This window comes from Acomys russatus, unplaced genomic scaffold (assembly GCF_903995435.1).
Source record: "Acomys russatus unplaced genomic scaffold, mAcoRus1.1, whole genome shotgun sequence".
NCBI lineage: Eukaryota > Metazoa > Chordata > Mammalia > Rodentia > Muridae > Acomys > Acomys russatus.
Genome location: NW_026131506.1, coordinates 25,894 through 34,335, shown reverse-complemented (window position 1 = coordinate 34,335; position 8,442 = coordinate 25,894).

Sequence of the window (8,442 nt, the reverse complement as noted above, 5' to 3'; positions counted from 1 at the left end):
CAGAACCTTCAAATGCTGCCAGCAAAATGGGGTGGGCGTTGAACTGCTGGGGCCTGGGAAAGGGCTGGGGGGTAAAGTGAGAGGTGAGGGCTTTCAGGACAGAATGCAGAGAGGAGACAGCCCTTCCCCCCAACCTGCCCTAGGTCAGGCAAGTGTTCTCAGCCCCTCCCCATCTCTTCTTTTAGATTGCATAATACTCAGTCCATATTCTATGTTCTGGGTGTCCAGGAGCTCCCTCAAGCAGACTTACCTTCCTCCGGCCTTTCTTTCAACAGATGATCCTGGCTAGAGTCCCAGTGGGTCAAGCTCCAGGAAGCTAATGGGTCCTAAATACTTGTTTAATAGGCTTCTGCACCATATTTGCATTTTATAGGTTCTATTCCAGAGTGCTCAGCTAAAGTTGTGACCCCGGGGGCAAAATAGTTCAAAGAGCAAGGCCACCTTAAACTCGATAATGGGCTGACAAACAGGACCTAGGAGCATGCTGTGGCCACAGCCTTATCCTAAGCGCTTGGTGGAGGTATACGATAACAGATGCCAAAGTTCTGTGTACCTGAGAGCTATCATCCTAGGTGGAGTGGCTCTCATTTGCCCTGTGCTTGTTCTTTGCCAAGCACTGTATTAGTTACTTCACAAATATTCTTCAACCCCAGTACAATCCTCCAGAGAAGCAAGAGAGGTAGTTTAGGCTGGGATAAATTATTGTAAAGTTGTGGCCTAGAAGGAAGTATAAATATCAAGTAAGGAAACCTTGATTTAGCACACAATTGGTGTGTGTGTGTGTGTGTGTGTTGTTGTTTAGGGCTATCTTGCTGATAGCAAGATGAGTCTGAACCCTCAGGTGGTGGATGTAGAAGTACCAAAGACACTGGGCTCCTGTAGACTGTGTTCATAGATAGCAGGCCTCAACCAGCACACCCCATGGAGATTCATTCATTCCTTTGGTAGATAGATGGTCATGGGTGGGATATATAAGGCAGGTGGGATCTAGGCATGAGGATTTGTATTCTTAGTGCCCTTGAATGGACGTTTCCCAGCTTTTTGATACTAAGAGTTTGGATACTGAAGGAATACCTACTACATTTGGAAGAGCTTTCCCATATTTCTTGTCTCACTTCCTACGATCAACTCTCCATACACTCCAGCTGAAAATTATGCTACACAGGTAACCTATTGACTTTACAATAACCCTCCAAAACCCACTTTCCAGGAAGTCAATGTACAGTTGGATTAAGTGACTTAAGTAAGACTGCATAGCTAGTAATTGGGGGAACTGAGTTCCAAACATAGGGCAGGTCTCATTTTGGGGCCACACTGTTAAGCATTTGGTTAAGGTGCCTCTAATACAGAGTTTTTGAAAGGGGAGATGAAAGCACTGTGGAACATTTTTGTTATAGCTTTTTCTCTATGTTGGAACTATGTTGGGCTGGCTACAGGACAAGATGCCACAGGACCACCTCAAAGCAGGCCCAAGGGGGTGTGAAGAGGATGAAGAAGGCATCTGAAGTCACATCATTTGCACTACAGCTGCTACAGTAGCTAGGGCTGGCTAAGTGGGAATGACACAGAGGGAGGCCCTTGTCATCATGTCGAGGAATAAACTAATTTTGCCTAGAAAGTTGTGGGAGGGATTTGACGCAAGTCGCTTCCTAACACCTGTCATATAGATGAACGCATCTATGTGGCTAGGAATGATGAGGAATAGCAACATGGATGATTTGGATTCATTTGAAGGAAGAGATTTTGGATGCTTAGCTGATACTAATTCAGTCTTGGTTAAGTAGTGATCTTGTCTCTAGGATATCTGAGGAAGGATTATGAAGTCCCTTGAAAATACCTGGGGATTTCCAGGTGAAGCCCACCACCTTAGCAGCCTGGCCCATAATCATATTGTATACTTATCTTAGGCAGAGTGAGTGCCAGAAGGCTAACTGCAAGCAAGGGCAGAGGAGGCCAAGAAACAAGGGGTAAGAAGCTCTTGCATCTGTGCCCAGTACATTGACATGTGCAAGATGCACACAGGGCTTTCAGCTCAAGAACACTGGGAGCTCCTGCCAGAAAGACAATCATATCTGGAGTTCTGAACTCATGATAAGGTCTTGGTTTAAAAACAAAAACCACCTGCAAGCAAGCTGTGGCAGTTACCCTCTGAAGAAGAGGCGGAGCTTTGGTGTTCAGAACAAAACATGCTTATGACTCATTGGGGGGCCTTACTATGGAGGACCAGGTGTGGCTGGGTTGCTCTGCTGAAGACTCGGTGATGATGTTACCAGGACAAAAATCTATGAACAGCTTCAGAGGCTGTGGGGACAATTTTTTGAGGGCTCTTGGGATGAGGAAGAGAACAATTCTCAGTAAAGGAGGCAGATTGAACTAAATTCAAAATGTTCTTATTGGATACAGGGCCTTGGGCAAGTGACGTCATGTATAATGAGCCTTAGTGAAGACTAACTGATAACATGGGGAGAGAGAGAGAGAAAGAGAGAGAGAGAGAGAGAGAGAGAGAGAGAGAGAGAGAGAGAGAGAGAGAGAGAGACCTCTGCCCCATGATCCCATGGACCCAAATCTAATATGTCTCCATAGCATATGTATTTCTATGTTGTCAAGTCAAGGTCCCTCTGACCAAACTAAAACACAGGTAGTGTGACAAGTAAAAAAAAAGCCTAAAGCTGCTTGGGACTGGCTAGGAGGGAAACCAGTTTTTCAGCTTCAGGGCCTTGCCACAGCCAACTGGGGTTTTCTCAACCATCCACCCTACCCAACCTAAGCTGCTTGCTAAGTTCCTGTTTCATAGAGAAACACAGAAGTTGAGAGATGGGCCAGCCTCACAGCAGGGGCTGGCAGGGTGTAGGTTTGAGGAGCACCTCCCACTCCCAGCTGTGATCAGGCAGGGGGATGGGAGGGTAGGTGGGGGGTCGTGGGGTGGAAGTGGAGAGGGAGGAAACAGTGGCTATTAAATCTTCATATTCCTAGTTTTCTGAGCCCAAGAGTGCCAAACTATTGCCTTGAGGAAGTGCCCAGTGAGTTGGTAAAAAACATTCACTGCTGACGTGGGTTAGTCCAGCCCTTTCTGAGGTCCCAACCCATGACCAGCTGGAGCCAGTTGACTTGCAAAAGAGTGAGAACTGACTTTGTTATTACTTATAGATGAACTATTTAAACTCCTCACGAGAGTTTTTCATTTTTTGCCATTTTTCATATAGCCTTTTCTAGCCTTTAAAAAAAAAAAGGATTTAAAACACAAGGAAACTTAAGTAATATCAGTACTTGAATGCCGAGGAAGGAGGATTTCCATGAATTCAAGGTCAACCTTGGCTACATAGTGAATTATGGGCTATCTGAATTACATAGTAAGGCCTTATATCAGCAACAACAAACAAACAAAAATGTGGCTGAGAGCAGAGCTTGGTGGTGGCCTATTCTCCTAGCACTTGGGAGAGACAGGCAGAAGAGCAGAGTCTGAGGCTAGTGTGGGGTACATAGGAAACCTCAGTCTCAAAAAAAAAAAATCTCAATACCTTACCACTTTCATCAGAAGTACATGACCTCGAATGGGTCTCCTTGGGCTTCAGTTTGCTCACTCGAGGCTATATGGGAGTGGCAGATGGTAACAGCCCATACACCCATGGAGGCTCAGTCTCCCCCCTCCCTCCCACCCTCCTTCTTTCCCTCCCCCCTCCTCTGCTTGCAGATCAGCTACTTCTCCAGCTCCACATCTGCCTGCTCCCTGCTATGACAATAATGGACTAAGCCTTTGAAACCATACGCAAAACCTCAATTAAATGCTTTCCTTTACAAAAAGACAACAAAGGAAAAGAAAGACAGACAGACACTGGGAGAGGAGCCACCACAGAGCTGAAATGGAAGGTCTGGGATTTTATCCTGGCTCTGGTCCTGGCAGATTCTATGACCTTGGCTTCGTCCTTGGTCATGAAGTGCCTATTCAGGACTGAATATGGAACTTGCAGGTTTGGGTGCAAAATGGAAATGTAGGGCTCTTTTTAAAAAGTATTAAGAATTTTGAACTAAGGTGGAGAAACAAGGCAGCTTCCACTCCGTGATGACTTTGAGGCCATAGTGGATTATAAGAGGCTCTTCCTCAAAAGCCAAAAATGAATGGACAGATGAACAAAAAAGGAAGGAAAGAAGAAAAGAATTGTAAAGAGGAGCAGCCAGGGAAGAGACCATAAAAGCCACCTTGAGGCCCCTCTGAGCACAAGTCCCTGAAGAAATACCCAGGTCCCCCACTCACAAAACTGACCCTTCAACTACCTCAAGCACAGTGTGTGTGTGGAAAGCCCAGGAGGGTTGCTGGCTGCTGGAGTTCTGCTTTCCATGACAGGCCCTGCAGCGTTTCTAAGGAAACTCAGGCTCTTAGAGAGCATATTACAAGAAGCCAAATTAGAAGCTAGCCCCAACAACCTTGTCAGAGGGAGAGGGAGAGAGGGGAGGGGGAGAGGGAGAGGGAGAGGGAGCAACATAATTTGGGTCCCAAGTAAATTGTTTTCCCATCTACCTCTGAAGGTAGCTTGTGGTAGGTGAAAAACAGCATTATTATCTTTAGTCTGTGTAGCTTCCTGATTTACAGAATAATGCCACATCCGGGTCTTATGGGCCGGTTCTCTACAGCCTCATCAGGAAGTCTGCATGGGTAGTTTAGAGAACAGATAACCAAAGAGTAGTGGTGACTTGCCCAGGGCCACCCAGCTGCTACAACTGAGACTAGAAGCCTAGGAACCTAACTTCTAGGAGCAGGGAGAGGTCTTTCCATATGATCTGCTCGACAGCAGCAATAATGCCAGAAGTGTGGTAACTCCACCCTTTCGGTGTGAAAACACGGCACTGGAGCCCAAGGGGGAGCTATCTATCTTCAGTTCCTAATTATGTCACAAGAACTCCTTCAGGGGCCAGTCTTAACTGTATGCACACTTAAGTGTCTCCCTTAATAACCTACAGTGAGGCTCTTAAACAGGAACGGTTGGGTCCAGTCCTCCAGGTTCCAAAGAGGGGAAGAGCTGGGCTGCCTGGAGTTCCTTCTACAGCTGTTCGTCTGAGGCAAGACTTAATCTCAAGGCCAAAGATGGGGGGCGTGCAGGGGAGCTAAATCATAAGGAGATGAGGTGGGGTTCTAGGTTTGGGCTTGAACGACCTGCAAATGGGGCTTGGTTAGTGCCTCGTGACTGAGAGAAAGTTGGAAGCAAATGTCAGGGCCCACAGGACAGGCTTGGGCAGGCAGGCAGGCGGCTGGCCCTGGGAAGCAGGATGGTAGGGAATTTGTTTCTCCTCAGCTGTGTGAGCCCAGCAGAGCCTGTTTTCTCACACACCTTATCTTCTTAGAGAGCAGGCCCTTGAGCCATCTGCTCGGTTTGAATTCTGTTTCGTTTGCCCACTTGATATAAAAGGCACCTTGAGCAAGTTGGTTTCTCTCCAGTCTCTAAAAGCCTGACTCACTTTCCTCACTTTGAAAATGAGAATGGTACCAATGCCTTCTTTCACAGCCTGGGAGGATAAATGAGAGATTGCACGAAAGCTTTTCCAACAGTGGAACAGAACACAGTGACCGTAGTGAGGATGACATGAGGCTTTTTTGTTGGTGGTGGTGGTGGTAGTGGTGGTGGTTTTTTTGTTTGTTTGTTTGGTTTTGGGTTTTCGAGACAGGGTTTCTCTTGTACTCCCGGTTATCCTTGACTTACTTTGTAGACCAGGCTAGCCTCAAACTCACAGTGATCCACCTGCCTCTGCCTCCTGAGTGCTGGGATTAAAGGTGTGCGCCATGAGTTTTTAGGAGTAGCTCTCAGAGACCAAGTGACACTTTAAACAGGTTCAACCATGACAGGTTTCTCAGTGAGGGCAGCACAAGTCTGAGTGAGGCCTTTGGAAGCAAATTTTGGTGGTGATATATATATACATATATTTTTTTTCATGTGTGTGAAGTGTGTTAAATATGGGCCACACAATATGTATGGTATAGGATTTATTATAGAAGCATGGGAGAGAAGGAAGTAGGATGGTGCCCCATGGGGACAGAGAGAGAGAGAGAGAGAGAGAGAGAGAGAGAGAGAGAGAGAGAGAGAGAGAGAGAGAGAGAGAAAGAGAGAGAGAAAGGAGAGAGGTGGTCAGTTGGTCCTTTATATCTGGTGCCTCTGGCACACACCTGGTGGTGGGCAGCAGATGATGATATCAGAGGTGGCTAAGCAACCTAGAGGCAGGCTGCTTATATGCCAACTCTGTGTGTGTGTGTGTGTGTGTGTGTGTGTGTGTCTGTGTGTGTGTGTGTGTGTGTGTATACACACCTGTGTTGAGGCAGAATATTGATATTGGAAATCATTTTCTATGCCTCTTCCATCTTAATTCATCAGGGTAGGGTTTTTCAGTCAGCTCAAAAACTTGCCAATGGCTAGTCTTGTTAGCCAGCTTGCTAAGAGGATGCCCTGTCTCCATTTTGGGAGACTAAAATTACAGGCAGGCCTCCACACCCACATAACATTTATATGAATTTCTGGAGGATAGGAACTCTGGTCCTCACACTTGTGTAGCAAGTGCTTTAACTGCCAAGGCAACTCCCTAGCCTCCATACACCATTTTCACACTTGGAAAATTAGGCCTTGATGGCCCAGTCCAGGCAAACCCCCAGCCTCTTGTTTTTGTCCAACATTGGACCCCTAGAACCTTGGTTCTCACTTTCAATGTGCTCCCTTGAGACAAAAGAGTTGGTTTCAACTTTTATGGCCCACACTTAACAAGTTTCTAAGAGTGATGAATCCATCTCTGTCTCCCTCATAATGTTGCAACAAACTTCATACAGGCTGGAGGTAGCTGACAAGGCAGGAACATATGCACATGAGCACAAGCATGCACACACACACTAACCTGCATGCTCATGAGTATGTTCTTAAGGCCCTGTGTTACTGAGATTCTGGGAGCCTCACATCCCTGCCCCCACCTCAGCCTCTTCTCTTCCTCCCACACCACAAAAGCCACAGGTACCTGCAGCCTCCTCCAATACAGCAACAGCAGACACAATGCAAAACCAGAGGCAAGCATCTTTGCAAAGTTGTTTTAAGCATCTAGCAGGATGTGAGTGAGCCCAGGTGGCTAACGGCTAGTCAAGGCCAGACAGAGAAAACACTGATGACAGTGGGTTCAGTAAATGAGACTGTGGCTGAGATGTAGGCTGAGACTTGGCACAGTGCTGGTGGGCAAAGGAAACAGAATGCCAGCCAGCCCATCTGCCCCTACCATCTCCTAACCCCATCTTCTAGCCAAGTGCTGAGTCTTCTCAAGCAGGCCACACCTCATGTCTGAAAGTCAGTTTTCCCATCTATAAAATGGGGACAATAGAGTCTTCCTACACAAGGTTAAGAGTTTCTCAAAGATATGAGAGGCATTGTCATGGTGACTCTACCTTAGAACATTAAAATACTCCCTGAGCACATGCTGGCGAGGATGTGGAGAAAAGGGAACACTCCTCCATTGCTGGTTGGAATGCAAACTTGCACAACCGCTTTGGAAATCAATCTGGCACTTTCTCAGAAAATTGGGAACAGTTTTACCTCAAGAATCAGCCATACAACATCTGGGCATATACCCAAAAGATGCTCTACCACACAATAAGGACACTTGCTCAAATATGTTCACAGCAACTTTATTTGCAATAGCCAGAATCTGGAAATGACCTAGATGTCCCTTAACTAAAGAATTGATAAACTGTGGTACATTCATACAGTGAGATACTAGTGCTCAGCTATTAAAAACAAGGAAACCAAGGGAGGGGCCGTGACAAATTAAAAAACAAAAACAAACAAACAAAGAAATCTTGATATTTGCAGGCAAATGAATGGAACTAGAAAAGATCATCCTGAGGGGGGTAGCTCAGATCCAGAAAGACACACATGGCATGTACTCATGTATAAATGGATTTTAGCCATATAGTACAAGATAAACATACTACAATGCAGAGACCTAAAGACGATAAGTAACAAGGAGAATCCAAGGGAGGAAGACAGAGGTAGTAATTGAAGAGAGAGAACAAGGTAGGAGAGGAAACACAGAGAGATATGAGGGGGGGGGGAGAGCAGACCTGGGGAAAGCAGTTATAGGAGGACAGAAAGCTTGTGGGCAGGGAAGTCTCTGTGACAAGCTGGAGATCTAAGTCAGGGTAGGCTCCTGGAAGAATATGAGGGGGGCTCTAGAAGAGACATCTAGTAGCAGAGGCTGTAGTGACTGAAGTGGATACACTAGACAAGACTCCTAGTATAGGGAGGGGAACACCAACCCACCCACAAAAAGCCCACCCACCCTGCTTATAAGATGTGCAGGGATAAAGATAGAGCAGAGATTGAGGGAATGTCCAACCAATGCCTGGCCCACCCAAGACCCACCCCATGGGAGAGAGCCAACCCCTGACATTATTAATGATACTATGCTATGCTTGCAAAAAGG